Consider the following 13,933-nt stretch of genomic DNA (forward strand, 5'->3'; position numbering starts at 1 on the left):
AGACCCATTACAAAGACCCATGGAAAAAGACAATTCCCATTTTGCAAGAAGAGCTGAGCAAGATATAACCCTGTAAGATCTCTTCCCATGGAAAACCCGCAGTGGCCAAAGTGACTTTCATACCCACATGGAAAGAGAGAAAAGAGCTGACACTCATTCAGCAGCTCACAGAAAGAGAGAGGGAGAAGCCATAGCACCCTGTGGGGAGCTTGCATGCATGGAGGGGCAACAGTTCCAGGAACTGACAGATCAGCTGATTACCACATGGACCAGGCTGCCACCAGCTAGCCTCCTTCTCAGCTGAATGTATCAGGAAGGCTGTTTTTTGTTTTTGTTTTTGTTTTGTTTTAACTGAAACAGATTAACTTTCTTTGATATTTGTTTCAGTTTTTAGGGTGCAGAATGATATGATGGGAGGCTCTGACTGCTCGGAGGTCACTGAGCAGCTAGGTGATGGGGTTAAGTCGTTGAGAATTTTGATCATGTGCTTGATGAAAATGGGACAGTGAAGTACAAATATGGATGGCTATCCCCACAAAACCACCCTTGGGGAGGAGCTCTTTCAGGACTTGATCAACTTCTACCTCAGCTACACAGCCCTGCTCAGACTGCCCAAGAAGTGTGAAACCTTGTTGAGTTCCAGGATGGCATGCTAAACATTTTGCCCTTTGGACACAGCTGCACCCCAGAGAAAGAGGATCAAGTTCTCTCAACTGAACAAAAAAGGAGAAGATCTGGGAGACATTTGTGGAAGCCCTGAAGACAGAATTTGCTGAGATTCTACTGAGGAGGCATGATAGGTTTCTATGTCTTATCCCCTAGGACTGGTAAATGTGATGCTGCCTAAACAGCCTGGACGAGACAGCTTCAACATCACCCACTTCTTTGGGAATGAGATCAGTCCTTGTAGGAATGACTTTGAGTTCTATGCAGACCCCTGACCATTAGTCATGGTTGTGGTCTCCCCTCAGAACACTGTATTGAGATACAAAGAGCTTTTCTTCCCAGAGACAGGTCAGGAGACATGGCAGTGCCCACAACTGGGCATTAGGACCTTTAAAGAGCTCTGGCAAGGCCTGAAGAGAGAACCATGGGGTGCCAAGGTTCCCCTCTCTCTGGCCAAACATGTAATAACATCCTGTGACCACCTCAAGGCTCACCCACCCAGCACCAGGGTCTGTGCTGCAACTATCCCCAACCAGATGGCTCCTGATGAGACCCATTCCTGCTCTCTCTACACTGATGGCCCTGGCCTCTGATGCTGCTGGTCTTTGGGACAGAACAGGTTTCACCCCAGAGGGAGGCATGTAAGGGAGGCTATGGAGCCTGCTAGCCACAGACTGACATAAGGAAGGGGACTTTTTCACAGATTTTAAAGTTCCTAATGATAAATGGTAATAAGTAATAATGATGATGATGATGATGATGATGATGATGATAATAATAATAATAATAATAATAATAATAATAATAATAATAATAAACAAAGTGAATCAGGTTACACCCGAAGACCCTTCCACCTATGCCATTTTACAGGGCTCCTTACCCAGCAGCCAGCTCTCCTGCTTTCTGCAGATGCAATTAATGGTTTTACTAACACCATGGGACAATTTTGCCATCTAGTGACCACTTTAAAAATTACAACCTCTTCCCTCTAGACATCAAGAGCCTCACCACTCTAGACTTCTAAACACAGGTATTGTTTCTGAAGACACAAACACACAGAGAGAGAGAGAGAGAGAGAGAGAGAGAGAGAGACAGAGAGAGAGACAGAGAGAGAGAGAGAGAGACAGAGAGAGAGAGACAGAGACAGAGAGAGAGACAGAGAGAGAGAGAGAGAGAGAGAGAGAGAGAGAGAGGTGGAAATGGTTAGGTACATTAGTGTACGTCAGGGATTCAGTACTTTATAAACTACTAAAGGTAAATTTGTATTAAAGAAATTGGCTTGCAGAGGTTTCTGGAGTGTGCTATTGAGTAGGAAAAAGAGCCAGATTGCAGAGAAAAAATCTTAAAACACACACACACACACACACACACACACACACACACACACACACACATACAAACAATGGGAAGAATATGTCTAGATGAACATCAACTAAAGAAAGAAAATCACAGGTCTGAATGATATACTAACTTCCCAGCAAATTATCTGGACAAATAACTTCAAGATAATGCCAAAAAACATTACCAAAGATACTAAAGATGGCCCTGCCTTGGTGGGGGATGTCCTTCTGTATATATGTTTCTCTTATTGGTTGATGAATAATTGGTTGATGTTTGGGCAATAGAGGCAGGGAAATAGGTGGGACAAGGAGACAAGAATTCTGGGAAAGGTAGACAAAAAGACAGCAGGGAAGCACCATGTAGCAGAGGAAGGAAAGGGCCCAGGCCCAGGAAAGGGCTGGCACAGAGTGACAGGCGGGTGCTGAGGAGAAAGAAGCCAAGAGCTTGAGAAGGAGAGGAGTCAGGAGCAGGAACAGTCAGGTTGCCCAGGACCCAGGGTGAGAGAGGGAGAAGCCAGGATATCAACACTGTGTAATCTTGAGTACTCCATCTCTAGAAGGTCAGACGGGGTTAGATGACCAGCTGTCACTCAAATTAGATAAGATACTGGGCAACTGAGTCAAATGGAGCCTGCTCTGTCCTAACTCCATTGATGGGGGATGTCCCTCTGTATGCTGTGAATATATGTTTCTCTTATTGGTTGATAAATAAAGCTGTTTTGGCCAATAGACAGGCAGGATGTAGCCAGGCAGGAAGTATAGGTGGGGCTACCAGAATAGGAGAATTCTGGGAAGAGGAACAGGGAGAGTGAGTAGACAGGGAGACTCCATGTAGCTGCCGAGGGAATAAGAGACCTGGATATTACCAGTAAGCCAAGACTACATGGAAATACACAGACTAATGGAAATGGGTTAATAATTAAGAGAAAGCTAGTTAATAAGAAGCCTGAGCCATAGACCAAACAGTTAATAATTAATAAAAGCCTCTGTGTGTTTATCTGGGACTAAATGACTGCGGGACCAGGAGGGACAGAAACTTCTGTCTATACTCCATGGTTCTGGGAGTTTGTCTTTCTGATTAACACATCATTGATTCAAGAATGCCTTGAGTTCCTCCAGCCCCACTCCACCTCAACAGCACCTGGTGGAAACAATCACACATACACAAAGAAGACCTAAGGCCAGGGTGGAGGGAAGGAGAGGGGCACCAGAGTACGGTTGCTACCTCCCTCTCACTGCACAATGCCTGTCATTTACTAAATGCATGTTTCTTGAAGTAAATGTCTGTTGGTGACCTTGCCTTCTTTGCTTTGTTGTCCATTTAACAAAGACATGGCATGTTCCTCGGCCATTGAGAACAGTGCAGTTAGACATCATATTGCATTACTCCTCTTGGGCCACACAAGTGATAAGTGACTCCTGCTCATACTTCCTTACAACCAAAATCCCCCATAGCTATCCATCATTGGCTGCATTGCCACAGAAGGATTCCTCATTGCTCCCAAGTGCATGTTCATACACAAACCTACTTAAACAAATCGATTTTACTAAGCCAGTTGCTGTTTAACAGATTTTGGAACAGAGACATACAGTGGAGTACACAAACATGAATCCACACATACCTGAAAGCAATCACAAAACCAAACACTTCTAGGAGAAAACTTAGGGAAATATCTTGATGACTTCAAGTAAGCAATGTCTTCTTAAGAGAGACTAAAGACTCCTGGTTCTTGGGACTAAAGCAGTGGCTCAGTGGTTAGGAGCACTCACTGTGCATGGAGAGGATCTGTGTTCAGTTCTCAGCATCCACATGGAGGCTCACAACTTTCCTTAACTCCAGCTCCATAGATTCTTCTAACCTCTGTGGGCACCAGGATGCACACAGTACACACATTCATGCAGGCAAAAATTTAACAAATTTTTTGTTTAAAAATACTCATGTACCATAAAGAAAAGAAACATTAGATTTAAAAATAATTTTTAAGAGAAAAGATAAATTATTGCCTGGATGTAGCTACTTGTAGCAATATGTGACCAAAAAAAAAAAATACACAAAAGCCTATGTCCAGCATATTAAAATAACTTAGACAAATTGTCAATAAAAAGATTGAAAAGAACGCTCTGTTTAAAATATACAAAATTCATGCAAACACTTCTAAGTAGATACACCACAATGCCCAGTGGGTACATTCAGCATCAATTAGACATAGATGAAATAAAAAATTTTAAAAACAACTAAATATTACTTTACTCCCCATAGGATGATGAAAATCAAAATGTCTAATAAAAAAATGTATTTTACTTCAGCTCTTAAACACTGATGGTCAGTGTGTAAGTGGCACAGCTGTATTGGATGACTGTGAGTTGACAGTGATTCAGTTCTGCAGAAACTATACATCAATCAAAAAGAATATTTTTGCCAGTGTATAAGGAGTGAACAGTCCCTTGCCATCTCACCAACAAACATCTTACCTCTATTTTTCTTTGCTGGCCCCTCTGTAACATAATGGCAGCTGTTGCCTTGCAGCTTTGTTTCCGATGAGTCTATCCTAACGTGCTGTGTGAAATCTCATTATTAGATCTGGAAAGACCTTTGGCTCCATTTGCACTACCCATCCGTAATATTTTACAAATAAATGAATGAAGACCAAAGAGATGGAGTGGTTCGCCTACAGGCTCCCATCTGTCCAGATCCTCGAACCCGAAGCCTAGGGTTTCTTCCCACCCTTCACCTCTCAGCCTCTCCAGTCAAAACTGGAAGGAGAGATCCCCAGAAGAGCAAGAGAGTGTGAACCCCTGACATTTGCAACTTACCCTTCATCTCTGAAATGCGATTTTCTTAAGATCTATGTCATGGCAATTGCTTGATGTGTTTCAGAGGAGAGAAACTTTAAAGCTGAAAAAGGAAATAAATGTCAGTAAGCTTCCTGCTGGCTCCCCTGAGAGATGCCTGATCCAGGAGGCAGGTGCTGAGTGGGATAGATATGACAGTGCCAAGTTGTCCCAGGCAGGCATGCATGGGAAGGAAGCAGGCTTCCTTAGCTTCCTGATCAAGTCTAGCCAGCCCCTAGCCATTGCTCCTGGTGTTATTCAGCCTGTAGCAATGGAAGCTGATGTAATTGTTGTGAAGTCCCCTGTCCTCTGCTCTATCTCTAACTTCCTACTATCGTACCTCTATGCAGCCACTGCTGAGACTAGTGGCAGGAAGAAGTTTAGATGATCATCCTCCCCCAACCCCACTCCCCACCTATGAATTAGCATTCAACCCCGCCGGATGTTGTAAGAATACAGAGACAAGAAGATGTCAATCCTAGGATTCAGGAATGTGCCCCTCAGCTGAAGACAGAAGGCCAAAAGTAATAGGGAAATGGTTGAGGGTTGCTCATCTACAATCAGATTGAGGTGATAGATTATCTATGATTTATTAAAGCTTGCCTGGGGATTCAGAAAGCAAAGTCAGCCTCAAGCTATAGAGATCAGGCAGTGGTGATATACACCTTTAATCCCAGCAGCCAGAAGCTAGGAGGTGGTGGTACACACCTTTAATCATAGGACTCAGGATTAAGAAGTAGACGATCTCTGTGAGTCCAAGGCCACCCAGATCTACACAAGATTAACCCAGTCCTAAAGAAAAACAGCTCACACAAAGATGACCTTAGCATCTGTGATCACACATCTTTAATCCCAGCACTATTGGGGTATAAAAGATAGGAGCAGGGTCTTTGGTAGTATCAGGCATTCATTCTCCAGCCACATTGAGGATTGGAAGACATTGAAGTCTCAGGATTCTCCAGCCACACTGAAGAGAGGTGACAGTCTGAGGTTTGGTGGAGCCAGGATCACCTTTCATTCTGAAGTAGGGGTAAGAGCTAGTGACCAGCTGCTTTGCTTTTTTGATCTTCAGCTTGAAGCTTGAAGCCCAATATCAGTCTCTGAATGGGGAAACCTGTGCCCAGATCCAACCATGGATGAGGGAAAATACCTGGGATGTAACAAGATTCCTGGCAATTTAGAGCCATATGTAAGACGATCCGGTAGAAAGCTGCTCTGGGCATAGCTCCGCCACAGCTCTGTTGGTCTCTTCACAGCATGTGGCAGTTTAGAATTTCAAATCCAATTCTTTGTTTGCTTGTAGGATACCCATTCCCCACCTGAGCAAGTTTCCCAGGGCAGCACCTGAGATTCTGCAGGCACCCAAGGAAAGCTAACTTGGAGATTAGTAAATGAACTGTGACTCCCATGAAACACCCTCACTCTCAGAGAGGCAAAAACTCTTGTGTTGTACAAAGAACAGATTACTGGAGATTCCAGAATTGCAGCCAAGAGTTTTTCAGGCACAAAGCCATACTCCAGAATACCTGCTAGGCTCGGCCACCTGTCCCACTGCACCGATTAAAGAGGCTGGTAATGATGAACGATAAAAGAGGAATGTTGAGCCAGGCATTGGTGGCACACGCCTTTAATCCCAGGACTCGGAGGTAGAGGCAGGCAGATCTCTGTGAGTTCGAGGCCAGCCTGGTCTCCAGAGCGAGTGCCAGGATAGGCTCCAAAGCTACATAGAGAAACCTGTCTTGAAAGACCCAAAAAAAAAAAAAAAAAAAAAAAAAAAAAGGAATGTTGATTCCATGTGGCCACACTGGGAAGCAGGACAGATAAAGGAGCCAAGTGACACCAAGTCCACCTTCAATCCAGGTACTGACGTAAGCTTTGGGTTTAAATGCAGGAAGACTTGAGGGTAGAGCCAAGAAGTATATGGAATTAAGCAGTCCTATTCAAAACACTTGCTGGTCACTGTCCTCAGGCTATAAGGTTGTCTGAGGAAATGCATGTCATTTGAAGGGACAAGCTGGATCCAGGAGATGACTACTTCTGTCCCAGAGTGCAGACCTCCCTTCTAGATCATTGTCCTCATCCAGAGTTGATCTGACCTGCAAGATTTTGCTCTTCCTGGAATCCAAAGTGGCCACAAGCTTATCTATGTGCCTGCAGCCTTGAAGGGAGATGAACTCAGTTAGATGGGCAGTGCTTGAACAATTAACGTGGCAACTGAAATAAAGATGGTGCAAAGGGAACACTTTCAGCCTTCACTTAGGCACCTTGTGGGTCCACATAGGAAGTCAGCACCTCTTAGAAAAACCTAAGTGTCTGTCTCAGAGTCCCATCCAGCTGAAAAGTCCCACCACTATGCCATTAGACAGTGACAACACCCAGCATCCATCAAGAGCTCTACTCGTGTTCAAGCACTTTCCCATCTATCAGTTAAACCTCACAAATAGCATTTTCACCTTTTATTATTATTTATTTTTAAACAGAGATGCCATAGCTTCAAAAGAGAGAGCTGGCTTGCCCTAAGTCACTGCCTTAACTAAACAGGAAACAGTTAAGCTATCTCCAATAACTCCAAATCCAGTTTTCCCTCTGCTCCCACCATCATCCTAGCTGTGAATGTGCATCAGATACAGATATGCACTCCTGTCCCATTGCTACCAAAAGTAAGAGGAGACTTCTGGACATTCCTCCTTTGCTAATGACAACAAGGCCTATTTTAGTAAGAGGACAAACTGCCACCCCTTAGATGAGAGGGTTTGAAATAAGAATGAGGAGGGTTGAAGGCAATCTCCTCCTGAGCAGACAAAGAAGAGACAAACCAAGAAGGAAAGATTCAAATGAGAAAGAGAGTGTCCCTAGCCCGTGACCAAACAATGACATCAGATGCAAGTAACAATTTATCCCCCACACAGGTAAGGAAGACCCAGCCTGCTCTTCGGGAAAGAGCGGACGGCCACTAACCTGTGTCTGCTCCCCCCATGCCACCTGTGTTTGCAGACCCCTTTGTCTTGAAGAACAAAGCACCAGGCATCTGTTGAAGCTCTCCTTGTTGGTAACAATGCCAACCTTGTAGATTTGCATAAATGCAACCCTCTCAAGACTATAAAGCCTCCCATGCTTAGTATCTAGTATAGCAAAGCACTCCCAGGGTGCTGTGGAGTGATAGGAAGTGCTTTAAATTGTTTTAATGCATTTCAGCCTTATCTACAACATCCTCCCTCCATCCCAGCTTAACAAATTTCCATTTTGATTATGTTTTGGAAACACTGACTTTTTAAAATCAGAACCTGAAAGAAGAACTGTAACCCTCTCCCCTGGCCAAGCCCCTGTATCCTTTCTGTGGCCCCACTACAAGTGTCAGCTTCTCCCCCTGGGTTTCAAAGGTAACACAGAACTCCCTTCCCTTTCCCGCACTCTCATTGATGTTCCTTCTGACTTCCTTTGTCTCTTTCATTTTCATTTGTAGACACATACATTGTCTTGCCCTAAAGTCAATCTTCACTGAAGTCTTCATCAAGTCTTCACTGAAATAGAAAATAGCCATCTCCCTGTCCCTAGATAAAATCGGCTGATGCAAGAGAACCAATGGAAGTGATCTTTTCAATTTATAGAAACTCAGGTTATAGGATTCCATGTATGAAAAGGAAATGGGGGGTTCCCGGTTCTAAATGGGGGTCCCTCATACTAAAGACATACCTGTGGCAGTTGGGAAAAACGTATGTGTCGGAGAGAAAAGAACGTTAGCTTGAGCCCTACCGTTCTCTGGTTCAGGAGAAGACAGGAAGATGAGTTCAACATTAAGTACCAAGAACCTTGTGACCTTGAATAAGATCTTCACTAGTGAGCCACTTCATCCTGGATTCACTGAAACCAGCTACTCACATGCTCAGGGAATTCCAAACGTCACGTAGAAGTATTAGGTGTCCAAAGAAGACATTCTAGAGAGACAGAGGAGAGAACCCCTGATCTCTTTTATTTTATTACACTAAAACAAGATTTGTGGGCTCTCTCTGCTTCATAAGAGGAAGTGTCTCAGCTGTCTCTGTGAGCCTAGTTTCTTATCACCTACCAAAGATCTTAATTATTTGATGAATGAAAAACACCAAAGTAACAAGATGGGGATGAAGTTAAGACGTAGTCTTGACATGCCTTAATAAGTATGATGACTCTGGACTCAGTATTGACATTTCTGTCTATATCAAGGGAGGCTGAAATGATACAACAGACTTTTCTTATTTAGTGTGGTACCTACAGCATTTTAAGTGAAATGATATGCATTCTTGGATGTATTGCTATGCCAAATATACTCAACAGTGATCCCAAAGATCCTAATTGAACTCCAAAGAACCCAATTCTCAGGGACTTTTAAAATAATAGATACCATATATTCTGACCCCAAAGATGTGCTTATTCCAAAATTATACTCAAAATTGCATATAAAAATCTGAAGCCAGGCATTGGTGGCACACACCTTTAATCCCAGCACTCGGGAGGCAGAGGCAGGCGGATCTCTGTGAGTTCAAGATCAGCCTGGTCTCCAGAGCAAGTGCCAGGATAAGCTCCAAAGCTACATAGAGAAACCCTGTCTCGAAAAACCAAAAAAAAAAAAAATCTGAAAACAAACTACCCACAAAGAGAGACACTCAATAACACACAATTAAAAGATTTATATGACACCATCAATTTCCACTTTGGGAGGGAGAATATGAGGCATTCCTGGATCCCACATGTCCCAACAGTGCAGAAAGGGGGTGGGGCAAAGAAGCCTAATAGCTATCCTAGAACCTGAAGTCAGTAGGTCATTAGAGTCCAAACTTGGCAAAGGAGAGAGTAGAACACTGACATTCCTAAGTACCCAGTATGTACCCACCTCTGAACAGACACTGTACACACATCATGTCTTTGGTACCCACAACAATGGTCCTCCATCCGTAGAAATATGCTAACAAAAAAAGGAAACTAGAACAGAGACAGCAAAGAAGCATCAAAGCCATAACTCAAACTCCAATCTACAAGACCCTCTGCCCCCTTTCTTCTGTCAAACTATAGAGACACACTAACAAAATTATAAAAATATTACCAAAGAACCAGGGTCTTCACCTTGATGGTGCCATCTGCTCTAGGTATATAAAGAAACCCTGAAATTGGCATAACTGTTTGAATAAGAGATTCCAGAATTTGGCTACCCAGTGTGCACTCTATGCCTCCTCTTTCCTTAAGAAAGTCATCTCTGTTCAACTCCATCATATCCCTGTATATTCCTCCTTGATACAGAGAGGATTAGCACATCAGTTACTCTGGGTGTGGATCCTAATGAGACAGAGAAGATTGATAAATGGCATTTTTCTGATGAAACTTACTAATCACACAGAGCATGTTAGATCTTAAATAATCCAACAAATTAAATGGAATCATTTCACAAATATTCAACACTTGAGAAAGACAACTCACCTTCACTCTCTCCATCTCTTCCCCATCTCGCTCTCTTGCCTTTCCCTCTCACCTAAATTTCTTACATGAAATTGATAGCCTATGTCTTGCTAATTCCTTTTGGTGCCTATCTGTAGCTTGGTCCTCAACACTGCAAAATAAAATAAAATAAAATAAGGAGGGAAAGACAGGAGGGACAGAGGGAGAAATGGAGGTTGTTAAGAAACCTAAAACCGAGAGACATCTGATGCCAGGGATCTGCCCACCGGATCCGAACTCCGCAGTGGGATCCAACACACCTGGACACTCCCAAGGCCCTGGTGGCAGTTCTGCCTCCATGCACGAGAAGAGGACAGACATCAGAGTATTGGATCTGTTTGCATCTACCAGAAGGGAACCTTGGTCCCATAACCACCAGGAGAGGAAAAGACTCCTGCTATACCCACCAGAAGAAAGGATGAGAAGAGGACAATGTTAAAGCACATTCAACAACACAAAACCCAATATAACACCACCGGAAACTAGGAAACAGACACCAGCAAGACCTGAACATCACAATGCAGATGAACAAGAAGAGAATCACCTTAAAAACATCTTCATGAAAATGATAGAGGATCTGAAAGAGGACATGAGAAAAAATCCCTTAAAGAAATGGAAGAAAAAAAAACAAACCAAAATGTGAGATATCAACAAATCTCTCAAGGAAGCAGTTCAAGACCTAAAAACTGAAATAGAGAAAATAAAGAAAGCACAATCTGAGGGAATGCTGGAAATAGAAAAGCTGGGTAAATGATCAGGAACTACAGACATAAGCATAACCAACAGAATACAAGAGATGGAAGAGAGAATCTCAGGAATTGAAGACACCCTAGCAGAAATAGACTCATCAACCAAAGAAAATCTTAAGTCCAACAAATCCCTAACACAAAACATCCAGGAAATATGGGATACCGTGAAAAGACCAAACCTAAGAATAATAGGCATAGAAGAAGGTGAAGAAATCCAACTCAAAGGTTCAGAAAACATATTCAACAAAATCATAGAAGAAAATTTCCAAACCTAAAGAAAGACATACCAATGAAAATACAAGAAGCCTAGGAAACACCAAATAGACTGAACCAAAAAAAAAGGTCTCCTTGCCACATAATAATCAAAACACCAAACATACAGAATAAAGAGAAATTATTAAGAGCAGCAAAGGAAAAAGGTCAAGTAACTTATAAAGGCAAACCTATCAGAATTACACCTGACTTTTCCATGGAAACTCTGAAAGCAAAAAGGTCATGGATAGATATTCTACCTACACTAAGAAACCATGGATGCCAGCCCAGACTACTATAACCAGCAAAGCTTTCAATTAATATAGATGGAGAAAATAAGATATTCCATGACAAAACCAGATTCAAACAATACATATCCACCAATCCAGCCCTACAGAAAGTTCCAGAAGGAAAACTGCAACCCAAGGAAGTTAACTACAACCAGAAAAAATATAGGCAATAGATAGTCCCACTTTATCAAGAGTCAAAAGGAAAAAGGGATAGAATCCCACACATAATTTCACCACCATCACCAAATCAAAAACAAACAAGAATGAACAATCAATAGTCATTAATATCCATGAACATTAATGGTCTTAACATGCCTATAAAAAGACACAGGTTAGCAGAATTAATAAGAACACAGAATCCATCCTTCTGCTGCATACAAAAAACACACCTCAACTTCAAAGACAGACAGTGCCTAAGAATTAAAGGTTGGGGAAAGATTTTTCCAGTCAAATAGACCCAAGAAACAATCGGGGGTAGCAATCCTAATATCCAACAAATTGGACTTTAACTAAAATCAATCAAAAGAGATGAAGGAGGTCACTTCCTACTCATCACAGGAGAAATCCATCAGGATGAAGTCTCAATTCTGAACATTTATGCCCCAAATACAAAGGCATCCACATTTGTAAAAGAAACATTACTAAAACTCAAATCACACATAAAACCGCACACACTTATAGTGGGAGACTTCAACACCCCACTCTCACCACTGGACAGGAACACCAGACAGAAATTTAACAAAGAAACAAAGGAACTAATAGAAGTTATGGCACAATTGGACTTAACAGATATCTATAGAACATTCCATCCAAATACAAAACAATTTACCTTCTTCTCAGCACCACATGGAACCTTCTCTAAAATCGACCACATACTTGGCAACATAGCAAACCTCAACAGGTACAAAAAATTGAAATAACCCCTGTATCTTATCAGACCACCATGCTTTAAAGTTAGAATTCAACAACAACATGAATTACAGAACACCTATAAACTCATGGAAATTAAGTAACACCCAATTGCACAATTCCTGGGTCAAGGAAGAAATAAAAAAAAGAAATTAAAGATTTCCTAGAATTCAATGAGAATGCAGACACAACATATCCAAACCTATGGGACACTTTGAAAGCAGTGCTAAGAGGAAAGTTAATAGAACTAAGTGCCCACATGAAGAAACAGGAGAATAATCACACTAGAGAATTAACAGCACAACTGAAAGCTTTAGAACACAAAGACGCCAATACACCAAAGAGGACCAGACGCCAGGAAATAATCAAATTGAGGGCTGAAATCAATAAAATGGAAAATAGGAGAACAATAAAAGAATCAATATAATGAAGAGTTGGTTCTTCTAGAAAACCAACAAGATAGACAAATCTTTATCCAAACTTACCAAACAGCAGAGTGAACATGCAAATTAATAAAATCAGGAATGAAAGGGGGAAAATAACAACAGACACAGGAAATCCAAAGAATCATCAGGTCATACTTTGAAAACCTATATTCCTCAAAATTCAAAAATCTAAAGGAAATGGACAATATTCTGGACAGATTTCACTTACCAAAATTAAATCAAGAACAGATAAGCAACTTAAATAGACCTATAACCCCTAATGAAATTGAAGCAGTCATCAGAAGTCTCCCAACCAAAAAAACCCCAGGGCCAGATGGCTTCAGTGCAGAATTCTACCAGAAATTCAAGGAACAGCTAATACCAATTCTCCTCAAAGTATTCCACACAATAGAAGCAGAAGGGTCATTGCCAAACTCTTTGTATGAGGCTTCAATAACCTTGATAGCCAAGCCACACAAAGACACAACTAAGAAAGAGAACTGCAGATCAATATCCCTCATGAACATTGATGCAATAATTCTCAATAAAATACTGGCAAATGGAATCCAAGAACACATCAGAGAAATCATCCATCACGATCAAGTAGGCTTCATCCCAGGGATGCAAGGATGGTTCAACATAGGAATATCCATCAATGTAATCCACCATATAAACAGACTGAGGGAAAAAAACCACATGATCATCTCACTAGATGCCAAAAAGGCCTTTGACAAAATCCAGCACCCCTTCATGATAAAGGTCTTGGAGAAATCATGGATAACAGGAACATACCTCAACATAATAAAAGCAATATACAGCAAGCCCACAGCCAACATCAAATTAAATGGAGAGAAACTCAATGCAATTCTCTAAAATCAGGAACAAGACAAGGCTGTCCACTCTCTCCATACCTCTTCAGTATTGTCCTTGGAGTTCTAGCTAGAGCAATAAGACAACAAAAGGAGATCAAGGGAATATAAATTGGAAAGTAAGAAGTCAAACTT

At 41.8% G+C, this 13,933-nt stretch overlaps 1 pseudogene; it reads left to right on the forward strand.

Moving 5' to 3' along the window:
- Positions 1–407: 407 nt before the first annotated feature.
- LOC113835945 lies at positions 408–1,259 on the forward strand (annotated as a pseudogene).
- Positions 1,260–13,933: the final 12,674 nt, after the last annotated feature.

The sequence above is a fragment of the Cricetulus griseus genome, chromosome 5 (genome assembly GCF_003668045.3).
Source record: "Cricetulus griseus strain 17A/GY chromosome 5, alternate assembly CriGri-PICRH-1.0, whole genome shotgun sequence".
Taxonomy (NCBI): Eukaryota; Metazoa; Chordata; class Mammalia; order Rodentia; family Cricetidae; genus Cricetulus; species Cricetulus griseus.